Source organism: Stegostoma tigrinum, chromosome 12 (assembly GCF_030684315.1).
Source record: "Stegostoma tigrinum isolate sSteTig4 chromosome 12, sSteTig4.hap1, whole genome shotgun sequence".
Taxonomy (NCBI): domain Eukaryota; kingdom Metazoa; phylum Chordata; class Chondrichthyes; order Orectolobiformes; family Stegostomatidae; genus Stegostoma; species Stegostoma tigrinum.
This window is the reverse complement of record NC_081365.1, coordinates 62,478,379-62,503,927: the sequence shown is the minus strand read 5'-3', so window position 1 is coordinate 62,503,927 and position 25,549 is coordinate 62,478,379. Positions and strand designations below refer to the sequence as shown.

The 25,549-nt window shown below is 40.3% G+C and overlaps 1 protein-coding gene across 7 annotated transcripts in view; it reads left to right on the top strand.

Annotated features, from left to right (window-relative positions):
• cnksr2a (connector enhancer of kinase suppressor of Ras 2a) overlaps positions 1–25,549 on the top strand; it is a 473,904-nt gene that overhangs the window by 77,829 nt on the left and 370,526 nt on the right. The gene's annotated exons all lie outside the window — the stretch shown is intronic.

Sequence of the window (25,549 nt, the reverse complement as noted above, 5' to 3'; positions counted from 1 at the left end):
TCTACTTAAAATCTTGTTCATTAGCTAACTTCCATATGTACTTATCTCAACTCTTGGAGGACTGTTCTTGTCACTCCCATTTTTCATTCGACTATTTGCCCATGCTTTTCTCATGGTCATGGCATCTTAATTTACTTTCCGTAATGAGGGGATGAAGACAGTGCAATGTCACTGCACATCCAGACTCCAATAGTGCCAGATACCAGCTTCACCTACCCCACCACCGCCTCTCTTAACTGCACTCACTCTGAAATTTTATGTGCTGGTGTTGAATATAAATTCCAGAGAGACTAACGGTCACACCTCAGGAAAAGGTAGAGATTCAGGAAAATCGTACTTAGATGGGTTTTGTAACAGTTCATTCAAATTGTTCAAGACAAATGAATTTGTGAAACAGTCTGCGATTGGCATCCTGATGACGTAAATAATCAATCGTGGACAAAACGCTTCATTAGTTGCCTAAATGCTCATGTTTTATTCTGTTTGTTTGGATCACTAAGTAATTAGGCTGCATTTCTGTTTAATGCTGACTGATTTTCTTTGTATCCTTTACCAAGAAATGGATGTTTGTTTATGAATGTGAAACTCGATGACAACTGCAATACCTATGGCACAATTTTTGCTTTTTTGTTACCAATCATTTTAAGTCTGTGTCCTCTTGTTTGTGATCCTTTCATGAGTGGGAACAGTTTCTTCCTTTTGTGATCTGCTTTCAAATGGATTTTTCAGGTTTCTGAGGTTTCAGTTCTATGGTTTCAGAGCTGTGCTCATGCTGGAATTATGTGCAGCCTTGGTGCTTGAATGGCCATTGTGCTAAGAATGTACTTAATTCTGTATATTTGATATGGGCATAAGTCATAAAGTGCCTGCATACAAGTTCAGGTAATGTGGAAGACAAATGGAATGTTGGCCTTTATTTCAAAGAGAATTGAATATAAAAATAGGAAAGTCTTGCTAAAACTATGCAAGATACTAGTCAGACCACACCTAGGTTATTTTGAAGTTTTGGCTTCCCTATCTAAGAAAAGCTGTACATTTGGAGGCAGTCCAGAGAATGTTCACTGTATTGATCCTGAGTTTTCTAGGTTAGGCATTTAGCCATTGGAGTCAAGAAGAATGAGAGGTGACCTTAATGAAACATACAAGTTTCATGCAGTGAAGTAAAACAAAGAGCTGCAGTTGCTGGAAGCCCGAAACAAAAACAGAAATTGCTGGAGAAACTCAGCAGGTCTGGCATCATCTGTTGAGAGGAAGCAGAGTTAACAATTCAAGCCCTTTCTTACAGAACTAATCACTGGAACCTAAAATGATAACTCTGCTTTGTCTCTGCAGATGCTGCCAGACTTGCTGATTTTCTCCACCAACTTCTGTTTTTGTTTAAGGCTCTTAGGGGCTTGACAGTGCTGCTGTGGCCAGGTTTTTTCTTCCTCTTCTAGGAGACACTAGGGCCAGAGGACATGATCTCAAAGTAAGGGGTCATCCAGATAAGACAGAGATGTGGATTCTTTTCCCTCAGAGGACAGTGAATTTGTGGAATTCATTCTTACAGATGGCTTTGGAGGTTGGGTCACATGTATTTTAAGGTTGAGGTAGATTTTTAATTGTTCAGGGAATTACAGTTTATGAGAAAAGGCAAGAAAGCTTGAGAGGGGCGAATCAGGTCAGGAATGATCTCATTGATTGGCAGAGCCTACCTGATGAACTGAATGGTCTCCTTCTGATTTTACATTTTATAGTCATATAGAATCACAGAAATGTTACAATGCAGAAGGAGGTCACCCAGCTCTTCATGTTTGACCAGTTCTCCAAATGAACAGTTTATGAAGTGCCATTCTTTTGCTATCTGTCCACAACCTTGCACATACTTTCTTTACAGTCTAATTCCCTTTTGCATGTTTAATTGAACTTGCCTCCGCTCCACTACCAGGCAATGCAATCCAGATCTTAACCACTTGCTGTGTGAAGAAACTGTTTTTCCTACATATTGTTTTTGCTTCTTTTGCCACTTACTTTAAATCGGTGCCCTCTGCTTCTCGATCCTTTCATGAGAGGGAGTGATTTCTATTTGTCCACTGTGCTTTCAAATGCAATAGTGAGTACCTGTTCTATTAAGTTTTCAACAACAGAACTGCACATTTATATCGCAACTTTAATGCAGAAAATGTACCCAGAGGCATAGGATATAATGATGTACGACGAACCAAGGAAGGAAGTAAATATTCAGAGATAATAGGAACTGCAGATGCTGGAGAATCTGAGATAACAAGCTGTAGAGCTGGATGAACACAGCCCTCTGATGCTGCTTGGCCTGCTGTGTTCATCCAGCTCTACACCTTGTTATCTGAGTAAATATTCATGTCTTTTAAACTGCTGGTTTACTTTCATTGTTCTATGAGAAGTCTAACAATTAAGTAATATTGATAGTTTCAATTTAAATATTTAATATTATCCCAAAACATTAAAAGTTTAGAGGTATACTCTATTTTGGGTAGAGGGGTGTTTCATTACGTTAAGCTTTGGTTCATAAATAGCACGAGCTGGGAAATTGGCCTTTTGTAGTAAGCACGTTGGGAGGGGATTGTCTCCAATAGCAACCTGCATTTATGTGAAACCACTACTGTAATAAAACAGCCAAAACCCTTCATTGGAAAATTACCAAACAAAATTTGATGCCCAATGGCTTCAAAAACGATTACTTGGCATGAGCTAAAGCTTATTCAGAGAAAAGGAGCATCTTACAGCAGGAGAGAGTGGTAGATAGGCGGAGAGTTGTAGGGAAGGAATTCCAGTGCTTCGGGCTTCCATAGCTAAAGACAAGATCATCAATAACAGAGTAATTAAAATCAAGGGTGCACCAGAGGCCAGAATTGGAGGGATACATATTGCTTCAGAATTGCTCCCAGTAGAGCTGGAGGTGGTTATAGAGGTAGGAATTTAATGTATTTTTCAATTTGGGATCAATGATGAGCCCAGGAGTGAGCAATGGGTGATCAGCATTTGGTGTGAGTTAGGATTCTCTTCAACGCTTGTCTGCAAATGTTTTTAAGTCTAAAATACCAATGTCTTCATTTTTTTTTAACCTGGATTTAGTTGCACAGCACTGTCCCGGAGTACTCAATTTCAGATGCTGGCTTACATAATACTTAGAGTTGTGGTCTCATTATACTGACAGTCGGTTATGGGTTTTTGATTGATAATTTTTCAGTGGTTTTGACTGAGGAATGAGTTGCATTATGCTCTCTGTAACTTTTGTGGGGGCTGGCCTGTAGGAAGACAAACATTTACACATTGAAAATGCTTGAATAGCAGCTGTTCTGCTGTCATTGTACAGGATTCAGAGTGGTTGGAGCTTTTCAGTTGTGTATCCTTCTTGAACTGATTATGTGTCAGACTTTCAGATCAGTTCATTTTTATGAATGAAATATTTTCCAGTTGCTGATCAGGTCTCTTCAGGACCTAAGAATAATTTATGCATGTGTTATATACTTTTTTACATGCCTTTTATTTTCTATTTTTTTGCAGTTGTGATGTTCAGACCTGTACTTTTTAATGTATAGTTGTGACCTGCTTAGGGACTTCAATGTTTAAAGAAGAAATCAAAACAGTTATCTATTAATCGACAAAATTATATCTGAACATTTCACATTTTTAAACAAAAATAACATTTATAGCAGATCAAAAGGAATTAAAGTAAGTGGTATCAACTTAATGTTAGAGCTATAATGATTTATGCAACAAATTCAGTTTTAGATTATATTTTCCCCTCCCCAATTACAGATGCCAAACTTCTTCCATTTTATGAAATCATTAAAGTTCATTCACTTTTCGTAGGATGAGCTCAAAAGGTGTATCTCTGCTCTGCGGAATTTACTCTGATTTCACTTTGGTGTTTCAGCTATTCAGCAATGAATAAGATTTCATGAGGTTCCATCTCGGAGCTTTTGGATAAGATGTCATCTAATTTTCCCTTACATTACCAGTTTCATGAAAAGGAAAAAAAAACTATGAAAAATTTAAAGTTCAGTGGTGCAGTATGTTGTGTTTCTTTTCTGATTTTAATAATTAAGAACCTAATACATGCAGGGCTTTAGACTGAGTATGGTTCACATTAGATGGACTATAAATGCATGTGTCACTTGATGCTTAAGAATGGCAGAAGTATTCCATCTTTCACTGCTTGAGTGCCTAAATTCACTAAAATGAACTGTGTGTTGCCTGTGGTCATTGAGGGCAGCATGGTGGCTCAGTGGTTAGCCCTGATGCCTCACAGCACTAAGGACCTTGGTTCAATTCCACCTTCGGGCAGCTGTCTGAGTGGGGTTTGCACATCCTCCCCATGTCTGCACAGGTTTCCTCCCACAATCCAAAGATGTGCAGGCTAGGTGGGTTGGCCGTGCTAAAATTGCTCATAGTGTTCAGGGCTATGTAGATTTAGGTGGTTTATAGGGAGATGGTGAAGGTGGGATGTTCTAAAGGGCCTGTTTCCACACTGTAGGGATTCTATGTATTAGAAAAAACACAGTGGTTGTGAAGACTTTCCAGAAGTTCTGTATTTCAGTTTTTGTTGTCTATTTCTTCTTCAGTTTTCTGCTTCACAAGGAAGTGTTCATAAATTGTGTTCAGGAAAATAACCTATGGCATTGTTTTAGGACCTACATGAAATGAGGTATCGCTAGACCTGGTTCTTAGCAATGAGGTGGACCAAGTGGATCAATGAATATTGGGAATGTTTTTGGGGACGGTGCTTACTACACCATAAGCTTTAGGGTAATGGCAGGAAATAACATTAATCAATCCAGAGTACGAATAATGGCCTGATATCAATGAGGTAAGAATGGAGCTGAGCCAAAAAGATTTGCATCAAAACTTGGCTAGAGAAACAGTAGCTGGGTGGTGGAAATGGTGTAGGAGGCTGTTTAAAAAATCAGGGACTCATCATCACAGCTTCCTAATGCCATCCTACTACTTGGGCGGTTTCCTACTGTTGGGTGGACACAGATCTTGCTGTGAACTCCAAAAAGATGTGCAGCTTATCTGTGTATTAAAGCCCCTAATCGGGAGAGAACATAAAGATTGGGACTTACACATGATGCAAAGAGACAAGTCGCAATGTGACAATGATCTGATCTCTTGGCAATCTTGGTTCTGGGTTGAATATTGATAGGGTACTGTGGACTCCCCTGTTCTTTGAAAACACGCTTTGAAACCTTTATGTCCACCTGAGGGAGTTTAACATCATTGGAAAGACACAACTCTGAGAGTGTAACTTTTTCTCAACCAATGGCTTTGATTGTGCACTCAAGTTTCTCGATTAGGATTTGATTCCAGTACCTTCTGACTCAGCAAAATTACTACCAATTGAGGCATGGTTGATATGGACTTCCTAGCCCTATGGACTATTACACAGCTCAGTAACAGTATTTTTGATCAGTGTAAATCTGCTTTCAGTTGATAATTATGAGGGCCTCTGTTATTACAAACGTTTTTACCAATACTTGTTTTAACATGAAGGATTGAAATTCCCACAGTCCATCTGAACCATGACATGAGCACTTTAAATATGCAGTAATTTTATAAATATAATTGCTATTCTTCATGTTTTCTGAAGTTTATGTGGATTCATTGTGGATATCCTCTAACAAAAGTACTTGAGAATACTTAAAGTCAGCCCTGTGTTTGAATTGATTGTGGTGTCAAGCCTGGCATTCTTGAAGATTAGGGTTGCTAGTAAATAATCTGCAATATATCTATAAATTGAAATATTTATCAAGGATGTTCAGAATAATTATTCATGTCTGATATTATCCTTCAGTAACTTGAAATAAAAGAACACTGACCTGTTATAAAGGCAGTGAAAATGTTGTTCATTTTAGTTAATAATTTATAAAATCAATGAAAGAACAAATTTCTCAACTACTAACATGCCTGTTGGCTCGTGTAATTTCTGCTGCATTGGTAACTAAGATGTAATAACATCTAAAGTGATTTAATAAAATCACTGTCTTTTAATTATTGATGTTGAAAATTCCTTTGCGTGAAGGACAGGATCAATGATGTGTGTAAGCATAAGTAGCTTTAGAATTGGCAGGAGTCCAGAAATTGCTTTCAGAATAACAGTGAGTCCGATGGAGCCTGTCATGGGTGAAATGGAGATACCACAGCTATGGGAACTGCAGATGCTGGAGAATCCAAGATAATAAAATGTGAGGCTGGATGAACACAGCAGGCCCAGCAGCATCTCAGGAGCACAAAAGCTGACGTTTCGGGCCTGGACCCTTGATCAGAGGGGAGGGCAGATTAATTGTGAAGTCATTGTTTGGTGGCAGGGGATGTTGTTTTGGAGGAAAGGAGTGGTCTGTGGGGTGGGGTCCAGATGCCTGCATTAATCACTACATTGATTCACCTGAATGTTACCCTGAAATGGCAACTCATTTCAAGACTAATGGGGTAATTAAATCACTACCTGTCTCAGACAGTGAATATTCACTGTTATGAGAGTGAAACTCCATAAGCTGTCGGTGGTGTGAGATTTTTATTTTGTCCAGTTTAAAAAAAAAGTTACTTTTTGTTTTACCTCTTCTTTTGACCGTGCCTGACACCACACGCGTCCCCAATGCGCCATTTCAGAACCAGCGCATGTACATTTAAAGAAGGGTACGTCTCCAGTCTGAAAAATGGTGCCAATCAAATAGTCATGATGACTAACTAACAGAAGAGAGTGAGGCCAGAGACTTGGGGCTGTTGTAGAAACCGCTATAGAATAGGCCATTTGGCTCTTTGTTCTTGTTCTGCCATTCAATATGATCACAGTTGATCTTCAAACTTTTTGCCCTGTTCCCACTGTCTCTCCAAAGCCTTTGATCCCATTAGCCCTAAGAACTATACCTAACTGCTTCTTGAAAATATTCAGTGTTTTGGCCTCAACTGCTGTCTGTGGCAGGGAATTCCAGAGACCTACCATTCTCTGGGTGAAGAAATTTCTCCTCATCACAGTCCTAATTGGCCTATCAAGCATCCTTCACTGTGAGCCCTAGTTCTGGCCTCCCTGGTTACGCGTAAGACACAAATGGTAAAGGGGGAGAGAAGACACTGTGAGGTCAAGGAGAGAGGGTGATGGTGCTCGCCTTAACCTCTCACGGTGTTGAATGCCCAGGCCCTGCTCTGAGCTTCTATGTTTTTATGTATTTCTTTTTCTGTGCTTCGTCTGACACTGAATTCACTCGCTATAAATTACACTTCCTTTTCTGTCCTGGCACTGTTATGTTAAGAATACTTGATTCCGCAATAAGGGATTCCGCAATTGTTTGTTCTTTCCCAGGTACTCTGGAGAAAGCACGGTGCTATTTTGATCTTGCGCTTCTCGTAGCTTGCAGGGCAAAATTACATTTCTATGACATGGTCAGGGGTAAATATAACTAACAGCAGGTACTTTTTGCAGGCCCATCACATACATAATGAAGGACTTACTGAAGGAACAAACATATTTTGCGTTTTGCATGTCTGCGTGGCTCCTGAACAGGTAAGATTTAGAAGGTCTGAGCCAATGCAAAAAAAAAGGCATTTGACTGATTTCTTTTGATTGTTCAAGTCATAATTTCAGTTTGCTTTTTTTTAAAAGTAAGTATTGGCAGATTTTGCTCTGGTTCTGAGAACCAGACTGGTGAAAATGAGAAGCTGTTTTGTTATTATTGGCTTAAGACTGAGACAGATTTTACTGCCAGACCAGATTTCCGTGACAGAGGGTGAACGACCATCTGAACTCAGTGAGAATCTCTATCCTGTCGATTATCAGAAATTAGGTTTTGGTAAGTCTCTGGCAGGCATATCCAATTCCCAAGAAAAACCGTAAGAACTGCCAATGCTGTAAATCAGGAACAAAAACAGAAGTTGCAGCTCAAGCTGAGCAGGTCTGGCAGCATCTGTGAAGAAAAAAAGAAATCAGAATGCGACCAGATCTGCTGAGCTTTTCTAGCAACTTCTGATTTTGTGTCCAATTCCCAACTAAGCTGATTAAGTTAGCACAGGCTATGTCTCTTGGAGCTCAGAGAAACACTTATGTCCCCATAATTCTCTAGAAAACCTGAAAAAGTAAGGATGTACCTTCTGGTATTAGCTGTGGTCCAGGCTCTGTTTGCACCCAGACTTCCAGCAGTGTGCAATTAAATTCCCATTGGATTGTGTTGCAGATCTACAATATCTCGTAGATATTCATGAAGTTGCCATCTACCCAATTATTTTTCTTTTTCTCACTCAAACCAGCATTCATAGCAAGAGCCAAGCCTGTGGCACTGCAGCCAGCTCAGCTGTACACGAAAGGAAGAAGAAGAAGGGAAGGCCAATACAATGACAGGGGACTCTTAGGGAAACCAGACTGGCATTTCTGTAGCCATCAGTGTAACTCCAGAATGGGTTGTCACTACCCTGGTGCTAGGATGAAGGATGTCACAGAATGGCAGCAGGACATTGTCCGGGGGAGTTTGAACAGGCAGAAGTCATATTGGTACTGACAACATATTAGGAAGAGAGATGTCAAACGGAATTTAAGAGTTTGGTGGACAATTAGCGAGCAGGGTCTCTAAAATTGTAATCTCCAAATTATGGCCAAAACCATGGACAAGTGAGAACAGAAATAGAATGGGACAGATCAATGTGTGGCTAGAAAGTTGGTGCAGGACAGAAGGCTTCAGATTCCTGGGATTCTGTGACTGCCTCTTGTGGTGTGAGAGGCAGCTGGGTGGATTGTATCTGAATAGAGATAGGACTGAACACTATGTAGAATGTTTTGCTGGTGTCATTAGAAGGGTTTAAGCAGACACAACAAGGCGAGAATGTTGGAAAGTAACACTAATGTGTGCAAATTGCTGATAACACTCCAATATAGAATCATACGTTTATGGGTTTTGTCAAGAACTGGAGATAGCAATTGAGTCAAAATCAGGGTTACACTGTCCATTTGTGAAATGTAGACAGTATAATGAATAAGATGAGGGAGTTACAGGTATGGCTTGCTTTGTGGGATAGTGATGCTGTGGTGATCACATAGACCTGGTTTAAGGAAGAGCAGATGAGGTCTTTATGAGATGTTTGGAAAAGGTAGGTAAGGAAAAGTAGGAGGAGGTGCTGTGTATTTGATAAAGAAGAGCATTGCAGTACTAGAGAATGTTTTGGCAAGTTCAGGAGAGAATTTATTTGGCTAGAAGTAGGCAATAAGGAGGGTGCAGTTACATTGCTCGCTGTAAACTAGAGACCACTGACTATTGGGAGGGATACAAGAGATCAAAATTGTCAGGAAATTATAGCTATAATGGGAACTTTGTTTACATTTCCGATTTCCCAGATTATTCATAGTTAGGAGACAGTGAGATGCAGGTGTTCTTAGATTGTATTCTGAAGAGCCCCTCACAGTGGTATATATCCAGTCCCACAATCCACTGCTAAAAACCCATGGGTTCTTGGGGGCAAGACAAACCACATAGATCAAGTGGCTGTGAGGGTGCACTTAGGTGATAGTGCTCATTGTGTCATATGTCTGAGGATGACAGTAGGAAAATGGCATTGGTCAATCCAGAGAAAGAACAATCACCTCGATAAAATGTGGAACTAGAGAACCACAGCAGGTCAGGCAGAAGCAGGAATATCGACATTTTGGGCCTGGACCCTTCATCAGGACTGAGGAGGGGGAAGGCAGCTCAGAAATAAATAGAGGGGGAAGGGTGGTGGGGCTGGGGAAAGTAGGTGAGATGGTGATAGGTGGATGCAGTTTAGGTGGATGCTGGTCAGTGGGAATGTTGGAGCAGATGGGTGAGAAGGAAGATGGACAGGTTATGTTAGGTCAAGGAGACAGGATGATAGGGAGGATTGGACATGGATGAGGCTGGTGTGTAGGAGATTTTGAAGATGGTGAACTCTATGTTGAGGCCATTGGGCTCCCAAGGTGGAATGTGAGATATTGTTCCTTCAGTTTGCATGTGGCCTCATTTTGACAGTGGAGGAGGCCCAGATTGGACATGCTGCCAAGGAAGTTGGCGGTGGGGGGGGCATTGAAATGGCTGGGAACCAGAAGATGGTGTTGATTGAAGCGTACAGAGTGCAGATGCTCTGCAAATCAGTTCCCAAGTCTGTACTTGGACTCTTGTATATAGAGGAACAACAGATGCAGTAGACCAGGTCAGAAGACATACAGGTGAATCCATGCTGGATTTGGAATGAGTTGAATGGAGATGAGAGAAGAGATGTAGGGCCAGGTGCAGCACTTCCTGTGGTTACAGGGAAAGATGCCAGGTGTGGTGGAAAGGTTGCTGGGGATTGTGGAGTGTACGAGGGACAAAAGCGGGGAGAGGAGACAGGGATGCAGCTCCCACTCTCTCTCTCTGTCTCTCTCTCTCTCTCTCTCTCTCTCTCTCTCTCTCTGTCTCTCTTGCTCATGCACACACGCCCCATTTGTGTACTCACCCTCTTCACAGGGTGATTGTCTACCTGGCTGTCGGTACAGGTCTCAGTTTTGGCCAGATAGGAGATAACGTGTGTAAGAATAGTCACCTGGTGTGCATCAGATTTCAATGGCCCAAGAATAAAACTGGGCTGGGTAGACTGAAATTAAATTGAGAAATTCAAGATGGCATTGAATGATTATTTAAATGGAAAGAATGCGCAGGGTTACAGGGAAAATGCAGGGGAGTTATTGACAGTAAGTTAAAATGCCCAGAGAGCTGGTGTAGTCATGGTGGACCAAATGAAGTGGGGTCAGATCTGTAAAGTTTGTTGCAAGATTACTAAATGTAGTCACTGTGTGGTTGTCTCACCTATAGTGTGTTATTTTGCTTCAGGTTATGTCTGGTGTAACATATTTCAGTAATGGATGTTTTCAGTCCTCATGCTTCATCAATGAAAGATCCATCTAAGTATGGAGTATGACCTGCTGATATTCTGTTTTCTGGAACCAGCAGGTCCTGGTTAAGGAGTGTGAAGGTATGTACACTAAAGTCACAGCTCAGTTCCTTCCCAAACATTTTTTTTTCTGTTTATATTTTCTGGATTACTTTTTTTGTCTGAGTTGTGCTGCTAATGGAAACTGAGTAAAGTCTATTCTGATCAGTTCATATTGATGCACCCACCATTGGACCATGATGCTGTTCATACTGAACAGACGACTGTTTTTTAACATGCAAGTTTGACCTGGGGCTGAATTTTCCCATATTTTTGCAAAATGTCAATTTCGAAGAGTTTCACGGAGGGTTTCCCTCTGTGAGCCCTAGTGACTTTTCTCTCAAAATTCTGGGTTGCCCACCTCATTAATTAAGTATCCTGTCTCCACAGCGACACAATCCTGCTGGTTCATATTTAGACCCCGGCTGTGCACCAGTTAAAACAATGCAATTCAGGAACTGCCCTTCACTGTGTGCTGCTGTACATTTAGAAAGGATATGGCTGATAGAGACAAATCGGCACCACCACTTTATCAGCATGGACCTGAAGGTCCTGGTGGTTAGGATGGTGAAGAAGAAAAGACCACAGTACCAGACACTGCCACCCGGGACAGTGTGGTGTCCGCGATCTGGGGGAATGTCCGGCAAAGTTGCAAGATTAATGTCCTTCTGAACCCTGCGAGGCTAAATGCCACCAACTTCCATCTACTAGCTCTCACTCACTCACCAAGGCTCATGGCCTTACATTCTCCCAATTGCATGTTCCCTCAAAGCTCTCACCCACTCCATCTCCCCAAACCACAAACCTATCCAACCCTGCCTGCTTCCTACTCCTTCACTTGGAAGACCTTCCCTAAGAGGACATATTTTTAAGGTGAGAGGAGAAATATTTAAAAAAAGACGAGTGGAAATGTTTTTACACAGAGAGTGGTTCATGTGCGGATACAGTTACGGCACTTAAAAGTCATTAAGATAAATACATGAATAAGAAAAGTTTGGAAGTATTATGGGCCAAACGCAGGTGACTGAGACTAGTTTAGTTTGGGAACATGGTCGGCATGGACTGGTTGGATCGAAGGGTCTGTTTCTGTGCTGTATGACTCTATGACTTGATCGACACTAACACCTGTGCCAGCCACTTCCATCCTTCTCAATCCCACAGTTAGTTGATGGGTATTTTGTGCACGATTTGATCTTTTCTCCCTGAATTATTGCGTTGTTAGCAGCTGTCGACAGGGATTGTGAAAATCATATTAATTTCAATGTGAATTGCAAAAGGAAACAAAGTGGCGAGCACTTCTGCTCATGTGGCTATTCTCAGACCCCACCCAGAGTTTACTGAGTTAGAAATACATTCAGATTCTCATGGACCAAAAAATTGTAGTGTATTTTTTTTAATCTGCCTTCTAATTCATCACACAGCCTCTTGATCCCTAACAGGTTCTCATCTTTCTCTAGTTCATTGTATGTACTTATAAAAGTCATTGAATTTTTTTGCCAGTATTTTTTCTATGATTGAGAGTGCTTGAGAATATCAGGGGAAAAATGTAAACTTGACTGTGGGGCAGCTCCTTCATTTATCTCTCAAAGTCACAAAACTGTGTTTATTTAATGTGGTCAGTACTGGGGACTGGGATAACAAAGTGTGGAGCTGGATGAACACAGCAGGCCAAGCAGCATCTCAGGAGCACAAAAGCTGACGTTTCGGATCTAGACCCTTCATCAGAGAGTACTGGGGACTGTATGTTTGGCTGATCTCCTACATCAGTTTTGAAGCCTATCAAGGCTTTTGGTGGAACAGATGTGGAGAAAACATTTCCACTTGTGGGGGAGACCAAAATGAAAGACAATAAATGTCAGGTAATCACTGATAAATTTAACAGACTATTCACGGGGGAAATGTTTTTACTCAAACACGGGAAGTATGTTTAACATACTACCACAAGAATGGTTGCAGACAACATGATTGATACATCAAAGGCAGTGTCAGATAAGGGCACAAGGGAGAAAGGAAGAAAACTACATCCAAAAATATTCACCCCCTCCACACCGACGCTCAGTAGCAGCAGTATGTAATGCCTGGAAGATGCACTGTAGCAATTCGCCAAAGATCCTCAGATAGCACCTTCCAAACCCACGATCATTTCCATTGAGAAGGACAAGGGCAACAGAAACATGAGAACACCACAGTCTACAAGATCCCCTCCACGCCAGTCACCGCCCTGACTTGGAAAAATGTTATTGTACCTTCATCATCGCTGGATCACAATTCTGGAATTCCTTCCCTAATGACATTGTGGGTCATCTCACAGCATACAGACTACAGAGGTTCAAAAAGACAGTTCAGTAGTCCTTCTCAAGGGCACCTAGAGACTGGCAATAAATTCTGGCCAGCCAGCGATACCCGCATCTCATGAATGAACAAGAGAGGGTTAATTAAACTTGTGTGGAGCAAGTTTGGAGAATAAACATTGACATAAACCTGTGAGGCTGAATGGCCTTTCTCTGTGCTGTGAATTCAATATCCATCAATAACAATAAAAGGATATAATAATGATGAAGGAGTTAAGATTACTTACTATTTATTCTCATTCTTCAAACTCACAATATTCTTCATTAGCCATGATCCTTTAGTCTATCCAGTCAGGTCTTGTGTTGGTTTCTGATTTCTTAACTGATTTTTCAGAGAGGTTCAATGCAGATTAACTTTGGATCGTAATGACATTGGCTTCTATGATGCAGCTCTTGGGCATTCAAACAAAGCAAGAGCAGGATGTCCTATACCTGATCAGACAGCATGATGTCTGGACACAAAATCTTAAGTACCCATAGCATTAACATGTGCTTTCTGTGGAGCCACTTATAGTTGACACGGTTAACATTGCACAGGAAGGGCATTATCATTCAAGGAAAGGCACAGACTCTCCAAGGTCAGTGTACTTCATATTAAAAAAATCTTCAAAACACCTTTTTACGCATTTAATTTATAAATTAGAGTCAATGTTTTAAGCAGAGCTGGATGAACAGTTGCAGTCAATAGACACTGTTACTGGAGGCAACTGAAAAGATAAAAAGCAAGGCCATTTCTTAGCATGAGGTCAAATAAATAAATTGTTAAAACTTGAGCAAATGAAGTTAATGGAAAAATTCAGGATGAACAGGAAGAAATTTGCTGTAAAGTGAATTCAAAAGTATTGGAGCCCACAGCACCGATTGAAGAGGAGCTCCAACAAATTGGGTAAGACATGAGATTTTCATCGATATGCAGCACAATTTAAAAGAATTGTAATTTTGTGTGGTTCAAAAATAAGGTGGAACAATTTGGAATTCGCCAGTTGTTCTCTAAAGGTGCAGTTTGTACTGGGTTATACTATATGGTTGTTTCTGTGTGCCAATATTTGTGTATTCTGAAATAAATTCTGGAGAAATGACTTCAGCTGGTGCTGCAGCCAATTGGCAAACCTGCACCAGTTTTGTTTTCCTTTTGACTGGGCAAGCGAATGAGGAAAATCCAGAAAGAATAAACTCTTAACAATGCAAAGAGCTGCTCATGTGCATGGTCTGCATGATATGTACATGTTCCTGAAGGAAATATTCCAAATGGGGGCATGCTTTTCAGGATACCAATAAATTGATTCTGAAATATAGTTAATTAATCATTTCCTTTTCAAAGGATTTTGCCATTTTTATTTCAGGATTGTTTGCAATAGGAAATGGAAATGGAACCCTATCAATCGTCAGCTTTTGTGCTCCTGAGATGCTGCTTGGCCTGCTGTGCTCGTCCAGCCTCACATTTTATTATCTTGGAATTCTCCAGCATCTGCAGTTCCCATTATCTCTGACCCCTATCAATCACTCCTTTGTCAGGCATAACATGGATTACTCTGAATAAATCTCCTCCTGCGTTGTGGCCCTATTGTATCCTAGCCTCAATTTCAGGAAAGCATTCTCATTATGCTGTTATGAATGTTTCCATTTTTTGCAGTCAGTGTGGCCTATTGGAGTAAGATGATTAATTTAATGTCAGGTTTGGGTAATTTTATCCAATGCTTAGTTTGGTTCCAGTCCAGCATTTTGGTGTAATTACAGTCTTGGCCAAAGCATTGTCAAAAAAAAGTTAGATTTCAGAGGTGAGAATGACTGACTGCATTTGATATTAAGGTAGCATTTCACGAAGCACTGCATCAAGAAATGTTGTAAAATGGAAGTCGCTCTTATGGGGGATAAAGCTCTGTGTTGGCTGGACTCATACGTAGCACAACAGAAGACATTTGTGGTTGTTGGAGATGGATCATCTTAGTCCCAGGAACATAGTTTCAGGGCTGTGTCCAGTCAATTTCAGTTGTTTTTATCAATGGCCTTCTCTCTATCACCAGTTCAGATGGAGCAGTGTTTGCCTGTGGTTGCACAGTGCTCACGTCCATTCACAACTCCTCAAATGATGAAAATGCATGCCCATATGCATCAAGACCTGGATAACATTCAGATTCCAGCTGGCTGTTGGCAAGTAATTTTCAATCATACACCTGAAATAACTGTTTGCAATGTTTAAAGACCTTTTTTATTGACCAGAAACTTAACCACACCAGGTATATTATTACAATGGCTACGTGGGCAGATTAATTGCTGTTTCTTCCAGGTTCTAACCCACACCTGACTCCCCAAGCCCGTTCCACAAGAAACAAAAGCAGAACTGGTTGGAAAAATGAACCATGGTAAATGTGCAGAGAAATCAGAGTTAACGCTTCAGGCCCAGTGACCCATCTTTAGAACAGACACTTCTGAAGAAGTGTCACAGGACCTGTAACAGTAACTCCGATTTCTCTCCACAGATGCTGCTGAGTTTTTCCCAGCGATTTCTGTTTTTGTTTCTGATTTCCAGCATCTGCAGTTCTTTCAGTTTTTCAATCCTGTTCCACAAGGCCTGCGTCAAGAATGTGAAATATTGTTAACTTGCCTGGATGAGTGCGTTTCCAGAAACACTCAATGATTATCTTGCTTGATTGGCACCCTGTGCACCACCTTGAACATTCACTCTCTTTCCAGCACTGATATACTGTGGTTGCAGTACGCATAGTTGACTAAAAATGCGCTCCAGCACACAGCAATGTTTTATGGACAGGACCTGCACATCCCTAACCTCTATCAGCCAGAAGGACCAGGACAGAAGTGCTTGCGAACAACAACACCTCCAAGCCCCCGTCCAAGTGATACATCATCCTGACATGAAAAATAGTCTTTTGTTCTTCACTGCTGGGCAAAATCATGGAATTCTTGACTCGTTTATACTTTAGGAGTACCTACATCACACAAATTGCAACAGTCAAGATGGCAGCTCACCACCAGCTTCTCGAGGACAATTAGAGATGGACAATAAATGGTGACCTTGTCAGTGAATACCATACCCCATGAATTAAGAAATATATGAGACTGTACACAACAGAAACTGGACCCAAATTTGATTCTACTTCCATTTTACAATTCAGAAGTTTGGGCCAGGTTCTAAATTGATGATGCTGGTTCATTAATAAGAGTGTAATGTTTATATTAATCAATGTGCATTCTGACACGTGCACAACCTTTTTATATTACTGATACTTCACTGTCGCTGTATCAAAATCCTGGAATTTCCTCCCTAACAATGCTGCGATTGTTCTTACACTTCAAGGACCACAGCTGTTGGAGAAGGCGTCGATTTCAGAATGGGCAATGACGGCTGGCCCAGCCAGTAATACCCACAAACCATGGGTGAATTTTAAAAATGGCAATGTTCTGCTTAAAAACAAGTGACGTTTGATTTATTTCTCCCATTGATATCATCAATCTCTCTCTTACTCAAGCTCTTTGCATCTTTTTGACCGAGAATCTGACTAATTAATAATCAAACTCCCCGGGTACATTATTTGACAGATTAGGAACTGTTTTCTCAACAAGTGTTTTGTGTTCTCGGTTCCAGCTTGTTTTCCAAACTGAAGTGCAAGAATATTCTTCGCATGACTACACCCTTTCTCTCTGAGGGCTGTTTTAGAACTATTCTGTTCCTTTTGAGTTCTCTTCAATTACTCCATTTCTCTCCTCCCATCACAGCAATTTATTTTACAGTGTTGAAAACTTCACTTGCACAAATATATTGTTCATTCTTCAATATATTCTAGGATTTGCTAATTTGTTGGTCCTACGGTTACTTTTAACAAACAGCCGATGTAAACAACTTATTTCCTGGTGACATGAACTGTATTAACTGTCAGCATTAAATATTCTTGCTTATCTGCTTCCCCAATCTCAGTGAATATTGTTTCACACCTTGGTTGCAGAGTTGGACAAATTCTTGACTAACAAGGGAATCAAAGGTTTTCGGGGATTGATATGTGTGTGCAATTGAGGCTGCAGTTGAATCAGTCACAATATTATTGAATGATGGAAGCGGTTCCAGGGGCTCAACAGCCAGTGCCTAATCTGAATGTATGTATTTATGCCTGCAAACTTTATTTCTAATCTTATAAGCACCCATTCAACAAATGCAATAAAATAATGGCTTTACCACTGTTGGCTGATGGCTTCCCCCAAGCACTCACACATACTGTGATGGATTCAAAGCAGAGCAGTAGCCTGCTTTTCCTCTGTTGAGACTTTACTGAACTACTAAAATACTTACTGTTGTGATGATCCCTTGAGATGTATTGACATGAGATAGCAATAAATATACGCAAGTACTTATTATTCAATTACCACGTTAATGAGAGAGACCAAAGGAGATTGGGCTGCAGTTCGGGGAATAAAACAAACAACATGTGGGTGTAGAAAATAATTCGTTTTTTTTAATGATGACAAGCAGAAATGGAAAACTCAGCTGGCTGAGAAGAGAGCCCAGAAAAAACAGAGCCTAGAAAATTATATACCTTCTCAGCCTGCTGTCTTACTCTCCAGCAAATACAGCAGGGATTGCTTTGGCAGTGTGGGCTTCCTGAGCCACGCAAGGCAATGTCACAGAGCTGACCCCTCATGCCCGAGCCATTGTCTTACAAGACAGAAGGCGGCTGATGACAATAGGAATTAAGGGGACAAGTGATTCTGGAAAAGAAAAGAATTAAGAAGTATGGACTAGAAGAAATTAAACTTTAGCTAAATATTGCTAATGAGCAATTTATTTATAGTTGGATTTAGTGTACTTTGGATGGTCTCCTCATGCAATAGACACTGAATTAGTCACTGAAGCATTTTCAACATTGATTGCTGCTTCCAGTGATTATATTAGTTGTTCGATATTAGTGAATGCTAATGATACTGGAGAGAACAAGTAACCTGAATGGAGAGAGACGTCCACTGATACTGTTCTGGCACTGGTATTGAACATATGGAGAGTTCCAAAAATATGAAACAAAATCATTAAGAGTTCAACATTCAGACAAAAGGGCTGGGGAATTCAGAGATAATGAATAGAAACAAAATCAGTAAGTTTCCATGCTGAAACATTTGTTGTTATTTTTTGCCGATCAGGCACTTGTGCATGAGAAGGATCAAGTTGCAAGTGACAAGGGGTAATTTACTTTAAAGTTTTTGGATGTATTTCCTATGAATCCAGCATTGTGCACCAGATGCTAAAGTTGCCTGCATCCTAAAACCACCAATGTCACACCCACCCTTGGGACTTCATCCTAAAACCACCAATGTCACACCCACCCTTGGGACTTCAAGCACTGATGAATCCAGCTAACTGGGAATGCTGCTTTGCTCCTTGCAGCAGTTGAACTACTTTTGTCTTTTCTTTGCAGGAGTCTGTAGTCTCTTTACCATCAGCCTATTCGAAGCAACATTGCCTCTGCTTTTATGTCCTCACAGCCTCTCCCTGAGGCTCTTTCACCTTCGTTCCACTCGTTAGACTGCACTCTGGTAATTTCTGACTCCGTTCCGAGAGTCCACCAAGTAAATCATGCTGTCTTCTGAAGTGACCCTGCACATTTTTTTTTGTGAGAATGGATTCAGTAATGAGAGACTTCAGTAATATGGATAGTTCGCAGGCAGGGCTTAAAGCCTTTTTTTTAGCCTGGGCTTCACTTGAGATTTCCTGAGACTACATTAATTCATCATGCAATGACAGAGACACAAAGTAATAATACCCTCCATATTTGTGTTGCTAAACAGCTGATTCGGACTCATGCAGAAGCAGAATTAGAAGAATTCAACTATATCCACAATAATCATCACCACTCCATTGGGCTTAAAGCCGTAACACATATGGAAATAATTAAATATCGAGACTGCACAGTATTTAAATTGGCACAAGGCAACAGCTTAAGTGAATAACAAGTCTTTTTTTCAGAAAGCTTGACATGCTTCTATGTGCAAAAAAATCCATCACCTTAAACACATCTTTTGGGGCCTGTTAAGGTTACAGCTAAACCATTCTGTGTTTGTATCTTTTGCAGCTGCTGCACCTCAAGTGATTCATTGCATGTAAGTGCTTTGGAATGTGTTAACACACAACTGTAAAGATTTATGGAACTGAACTGTTCAGTATTAAATTATGCAAATTGACACATTGTTCATTAATATAGCATCATTTTGCAGCCCTTCACTTGCTCTCTGCAGCGACTCTCTTTCTTTCCTTGCAACTCCCTTTGCATGCTTACTTCTGCGCACCTTTGCCTGGCTCCCTGTGCCCTGACCTCATTCTCCAGCCTTGGCCTCCACTCCCTGTTCTCATTTGCCCACCTGGCAGCCTCACTTCCCATTCTTACTTCTGCATACTCCAGCCTTGCTGACTGTTGGCACTCACTGCTCTCCTCCAATCACAAGCTGGCTCTCTCTTCCAAACAGCAGCCAGCATGGGAGAGATGCTGCCTGTGATTGGAGGAACAACTCCTCACCAAGGGCATGTTTTCTTCCATTGGTCACTCCCAGAGTAGATTGTTGTGTTCAATTTGGAAATTTTGAAGGCAGATTCACCCGTTGCCCCCTTCCCTACCCCCCATGTAATTTGAGCCCTAGTTGGAAGAACTGAGTCTATTGTCCTCGAAGAAAAGGCTGAGAGGAAATTTTGATCGGATTGTTCCAAATCACTAGGGATATGGACATTGTAAGTAGGGGGAACCTCTTCACATTGGCAAAAGGTGCGATAAAGCAGAAAACAACAGTCTAAGGTAAATGGCAAAGAAGCCAAAAAGTGATGCTAGAAAACATGCTTTTTTACATCGCAAATGATTTGTGATCGGAAATGTCTGCTTACAAGTTTAGTGGAGCTAGATTTAACTGTGGCTTTCAAAATTAATTAGATAATTAAGTGAATAGAAAATAATTTTGATGGCCGAGGTGAAATCATAGGGTCTCGCTGATCTGCTCAAGCAGAGAGCCAACATGGATGTGACAGTCTGAATGGTTTCTTGCCGAGCAGTGACCATTCTTTGATTGTATTAATATATTATCCATCGACAAGCTGTCATAGAATCATAGAATCCCTACAGTGTGGAAACATTTGAGAAAAATTGAATTTAAACAAATAAAACAGTTTTAACAGATATCTACCAGTGTCTGAGGGAATCTAAACTTATTTATGAAAATTTGAAGTAGCCAGTCATGATGACTCAGAAATTCCTGTCTAAAATTCAATTTGTAGACATTTGTTAATGTCCAAGCTTTTACTCTGGTTAGTGGAGCAAAAGTGAGGTAAGGTCTAAAAATAATGTGTCTGTTATATTTGGAAACCACTTCAGAAACATAAAATGAGCATAACCACTTTTGAGATTTATTTGTAGATTCAGTTCCTTCTCTTTTTAGCGCATCATGTTAACATTTCCAGATTGTTGAATGTTGTATATTCGTCCCACAGTCTATCCCCCTCTCAACTCATTCCCCACACCCTGCTAATTGTTGTGACCTTTAAAATGTTCATTGGCATAGTATGAATGAAGCTGGAAACAGCTACAATAGGAATGAGTTTCAGATACTGCTGCAGTGTGGTTTTAAGCAGAAACATCGTCGGGAAAATCTGACTCGACTGCCAGTTGACAATGGGATCTTTAACCACAAAACAAAAGTTGGATTTTTGATGTGTGGAAATTAAACATCAAACGTCAGAATTTTGATGCCAAACCAGCCTCAGCTATCGCTCATTGTAATTGAGGTGGCAACAAAATTATTTCATGGTTCAAGCATTTGATGAGCATCCTTGGTTTTAATGCTACAGTTCTTCAAGTGAAATTGAAGATAATGGAACATCTTTTAACTTTGAAAAATCATGACTGTTACCAGCTGTGGAAGGTAGTGAAAGGTCAATATTTGTGCTCTGGGGAGATGGAGAAGAATAAAATAGAAGTGGAGGAAGTGATGTGTATGAACCACAGAGGTCTGGGCAGAAGTAAAGTCAGATTGTTTGATATTAAATCGCCAGAGAATATTGCACATACAACTGGGCATATTTATCACACACAGAAAATACAGAGTAAGCTAAGGTCACTCAGTCAAGCTACAGTGTTCCAACAAATCCATCTGTGTTTAACACAAATGAAAACAGAAATAGCTGGAAAAGCACAGCAGGTCTGGCAGGATCTGTAGAGAAATCAGAGTTAATGTTTCAGATCCAGTGACCTTTTCTTAGAACTGATGGTATCTAGGAAAAAAGTTGCCTTTATGTAGAAGATAGGGTGAGGGGAGGGGGTAAGGATTAAATGATAGATGTGGATTTGTGTGGAATCCTATTTGTGGACTTTGGGAAGGTTGTAAAAGCGAGCTGTGCGCGGTTGGAAGACCATGAGTTTGGGAGTCACTGGGGGTGGGGAGATCGCCAAATGAAATGAAGATAGTGACTGTAATGGACACAACAGCTACATGTGTGATTAATCCTATCATGGGTATATTTGTTCTGAATTGGGAAACAGTAATTTCCTTTCCTGACATCCTGTGTGCAGGAGAGAATCCCTATTTTTCTTCATTGTCAGTGTAACGTTCAATCCTACTTCTCAAATGTGTAGTTACAGCGAGGTATTCAAAGCAAAAAGTCAGGCTAATCAACTGCCTTCCCTGGAAACCTGTTCCACAGGTTTATGTCACACCTCGCTGGGGATATCCCATTGGAAATCAAGTCCCACTCTTCCTGGATTTTTCCCAAGCATTAAACATTCTTAAGTAAGAACGCAAAATTTACCTGATTTAGAGACCCAGGTTGTCAGAAAGCATAGACCAGGTTTCTGTAGTTAACAAGAATGACTATTTATTGCAAATAATTTGACTCTTTTCAAGTAATTAGGTTCTTTGTTTCAGCTGTTTACAATGCTTGGCATGAGTGTCAAGTTACTTGCTGACAAATCCTTTCAGAACACTGGTTTCAAAACAGTTCTTTCATCTCAGCCCATAATTTTAGAAAAAAATAAAAGACAGGTTCTTACATATACTCAACTGAGGAGAAGGACCCTTTTCATATTGGCAATCATGGTGTATGGATTATTATTTCTTTCTCTGTCCTGTACCTCAGCTGCACTTTTCAATGATTGTTTTGAAGGCTGAATCCCATTATCCTGCTTGTCTTTTGGTCCTTCCATGCCCCGTACAGTGTGAACTTGTCCTGATCATTCATCTGTGAATTATTTTGAATATTCACTCTGAGATCCAATGATTTAAACTGCATGTTCACTTTAATATTGGCCTTGCTATAAGCTTGTATGCCAGTATGACCAATACCAGTATCCTAAATTGTCTGATGAATAACTGCCATGTGACCAGATGTATTCCAAGTATGTGTGATCACTTGAAAGCCGTTTCTTTGTTTTTCTGACAGGAGAGACAAATCCTTTCGTGTTCTACACATTTGCTGTTCTCTTCTCCTTTGTGCTTTATCTATGCATGTATAAACATTAAAATTTGTCTATTGTTTCTGAGCCAATCAACATAATTAGCTCAGGTTTTTTGAAAGATTGTCATTCTCTCTTCCTCTTATACTTCTACCAGAAGACTGCCATCAGTAGATTTAACAAGTCTGTGACATCCTGTTCTATGTCTGCTCAATATTGTAAATAGTACAAAATGGATACCATTGGAATACTGCTGGTTCATTTTTTTCCTGGGCAGAGCATTTTCTGATGATCATTCTGTCTGAGTTCTCTTGTCAGTCCAGCTAGACAATTTTTAAAGTATGCTGTAAATTTAAAACTTCCTTATCACCCTTGTGAGGAACCTATTACAAACACTGACCTGATTGCTCCCGATGGTACTGAATTCAAGTGTTTATTTGTCGACTCATCTCAAAGTCTTTAGGAATTGTTTTCACTGTCACAGACATTTGGCTTTAAAATACTAGAATTCGCAGATCCATCCTCGGATACATTTAGTTCTTGATACGGATCAAACTACCTAAAGTAGGCAGTGAAACCTGCCCCAGAAGCAATATTTTTTTCATATGTGGAACTCTGTGGTAGCTGACATTTTTCAAAAGATCCATTCAACTTCAGTCATGCAGCTAATCACTACAGGTTGTAATAAGAGAGATTAGACACAACAGCATGGCATGACCAATTTAGATAAAGTCAAATATTTGATATTCAGCTATGAAGATTTTTTTTTAACATGCACATGATCCTATTTTCCATCTAAATAATAAGAACAAGAACTGGGATAAGTGATTGAAGGTGGATATCAGTGAAGTGGATTTTCTGCTTTGTGTAGATAAAACATATTCTTTGCATTGAAATCAAAGGAACTGTCTGTTTTTCATACTCACCCTGCCACCTCTTCCAGCTCCTGAATTCTCTCGATAACTTGTCTAGATTCCAATAATGGTCTACTCAAAAGCTATTTCTTGAAATAAACTTTTGATCAACCTTCCAAACAATTCCTCTGTTAATTAGAAAAGAAATGGATACCAAATTATATGTCTTTGAAACCTATTTAGGGTTTATGTCGTTTGCAATAAATTTCCTTGAGTTTGAATTTTGAATCATTGTTGTCACAAGTATCAATGAAAAGTGTTGTTTTGCTTGCTATATGGGCAGATTGTACGGTACCAAGTGCATCTGAGTATCAGAACAGAGTACAGAATGCAGTGTAACAGCCAGATAGAAGGTGCAGAGAGAGAGATCAGAATTGACATTTGAGACATTTGTTCAAAAGTCTGATAACAGCAGGGATGACTCATTTCTTGAACCTGTTTGTACCTGCATTCCAACTTTTATATCTTCTGCTTGAAGGAAGGAGATGGAAGAGAGTATAACTGGGGTGGGAGAGGTGTTTGATTATATTTGTTGCTTTCCCAAGGCAGCAGGAAGTGTAGATGGAATCAATAGATGGAAATAACAAAGTGTAGGGCTAGATGAACACAGCAGGCCGAGCAGCATCTTAGGAGCACAAAAGATGACGTTTCAGGCCTAGACCCTTCATCAGAAAAGGTGGATGGGGAGAGGATTCTGAAATAAATAGGGAGAGGGGGGAGACTGAAGATGGAGAGAAAAGAAGATAGGTGGAGAGGAGAGTATAGGTGGGGAGGTAGGGAGGAGATAGGTCAGTCCAGGGAGGATGGACAGGTCAAGGAGGTGGGATGAGGTTAGTAGGTAGGAAATGGAAGTGCGGCTTGAGGTGGGAGGAGGGAATAGGTGAGAGGAAGAACAGGCTAGGAAGGTGGGGACGAGCTGGGCTGGTTTTGGGATGAAGTGGGGGGAGGGGAGATTTTGAAGCTGGTGAAATGACATGGATAGACCAGGACAGATTGTTGGTGATCACCACTCCCAGGGAATTAACATCTCCACCTCAGCACCACTGGCGCAGACAAGTGCATGTCCTCCATTCCACTTCCCAAATTTAATGACCAGCTCCTTCATTAGCTCAATGTATGTCACTGGAGATTGCATTTTCTGTTAAATTTGAACCCAGTGCCTGATTTTAATAGATGAGAAATAATGTGGGATATTTTTAAACATAAGTTGTAATTTATTGAGAACAGAAAAAGCACACAAATATTCATATTTTCACATTGTAAGTGTGCTCAATGTCAATGCATTTAGATATTAATTTTGAATGAACTTTTATAGGTATCAGTATTTAGCTGGTTATAGTGTTGAAAAGATCTGGTGAAAGGAGGCATGTACTGGTTGGACCAAAGGGCTAGTTTTCGTGTTGCATGACTCTATGACTGATCACTGTGGTAATCAGTTGTTGATTATCCATTAATGGATGAATTGATTTCCAAAGTGTACTATTTAAGTGTATTTAAGACAGATAGCTAGAGCCTTGATTAGTAGTGGGATAAAGATTATGGGGAGAATGCAGGAGAATGGGATTGAGATAAAAATCAAATGGTGGAGCAGACTTAATAGGCTGAAAAGCCTCATCCTGCTGTTATATCTAATGGTCCAATTCTGCTTTTGAGACAAAGGCAAAGGTGCTACCTTTGAAGCACAGCCAGCATCTCAAATGAAGGTTTCAAAGATTTACTTGATACTTTTGGCTTTTGTTTGAAATGTATATTTTATAACTTATACTGTGTCTATTATATAACAGCTGAATTTATTGTCCGCAAAGCATTAGATTACTGCAGTTCAGTGGATTAAAATGTTGTCACTGTGGAGTACAGAAGTACTGAAGGGAAATTAAACATTTGCATATTTTATTTGCTGTCACACACAATTCCAAATTGATTGCAC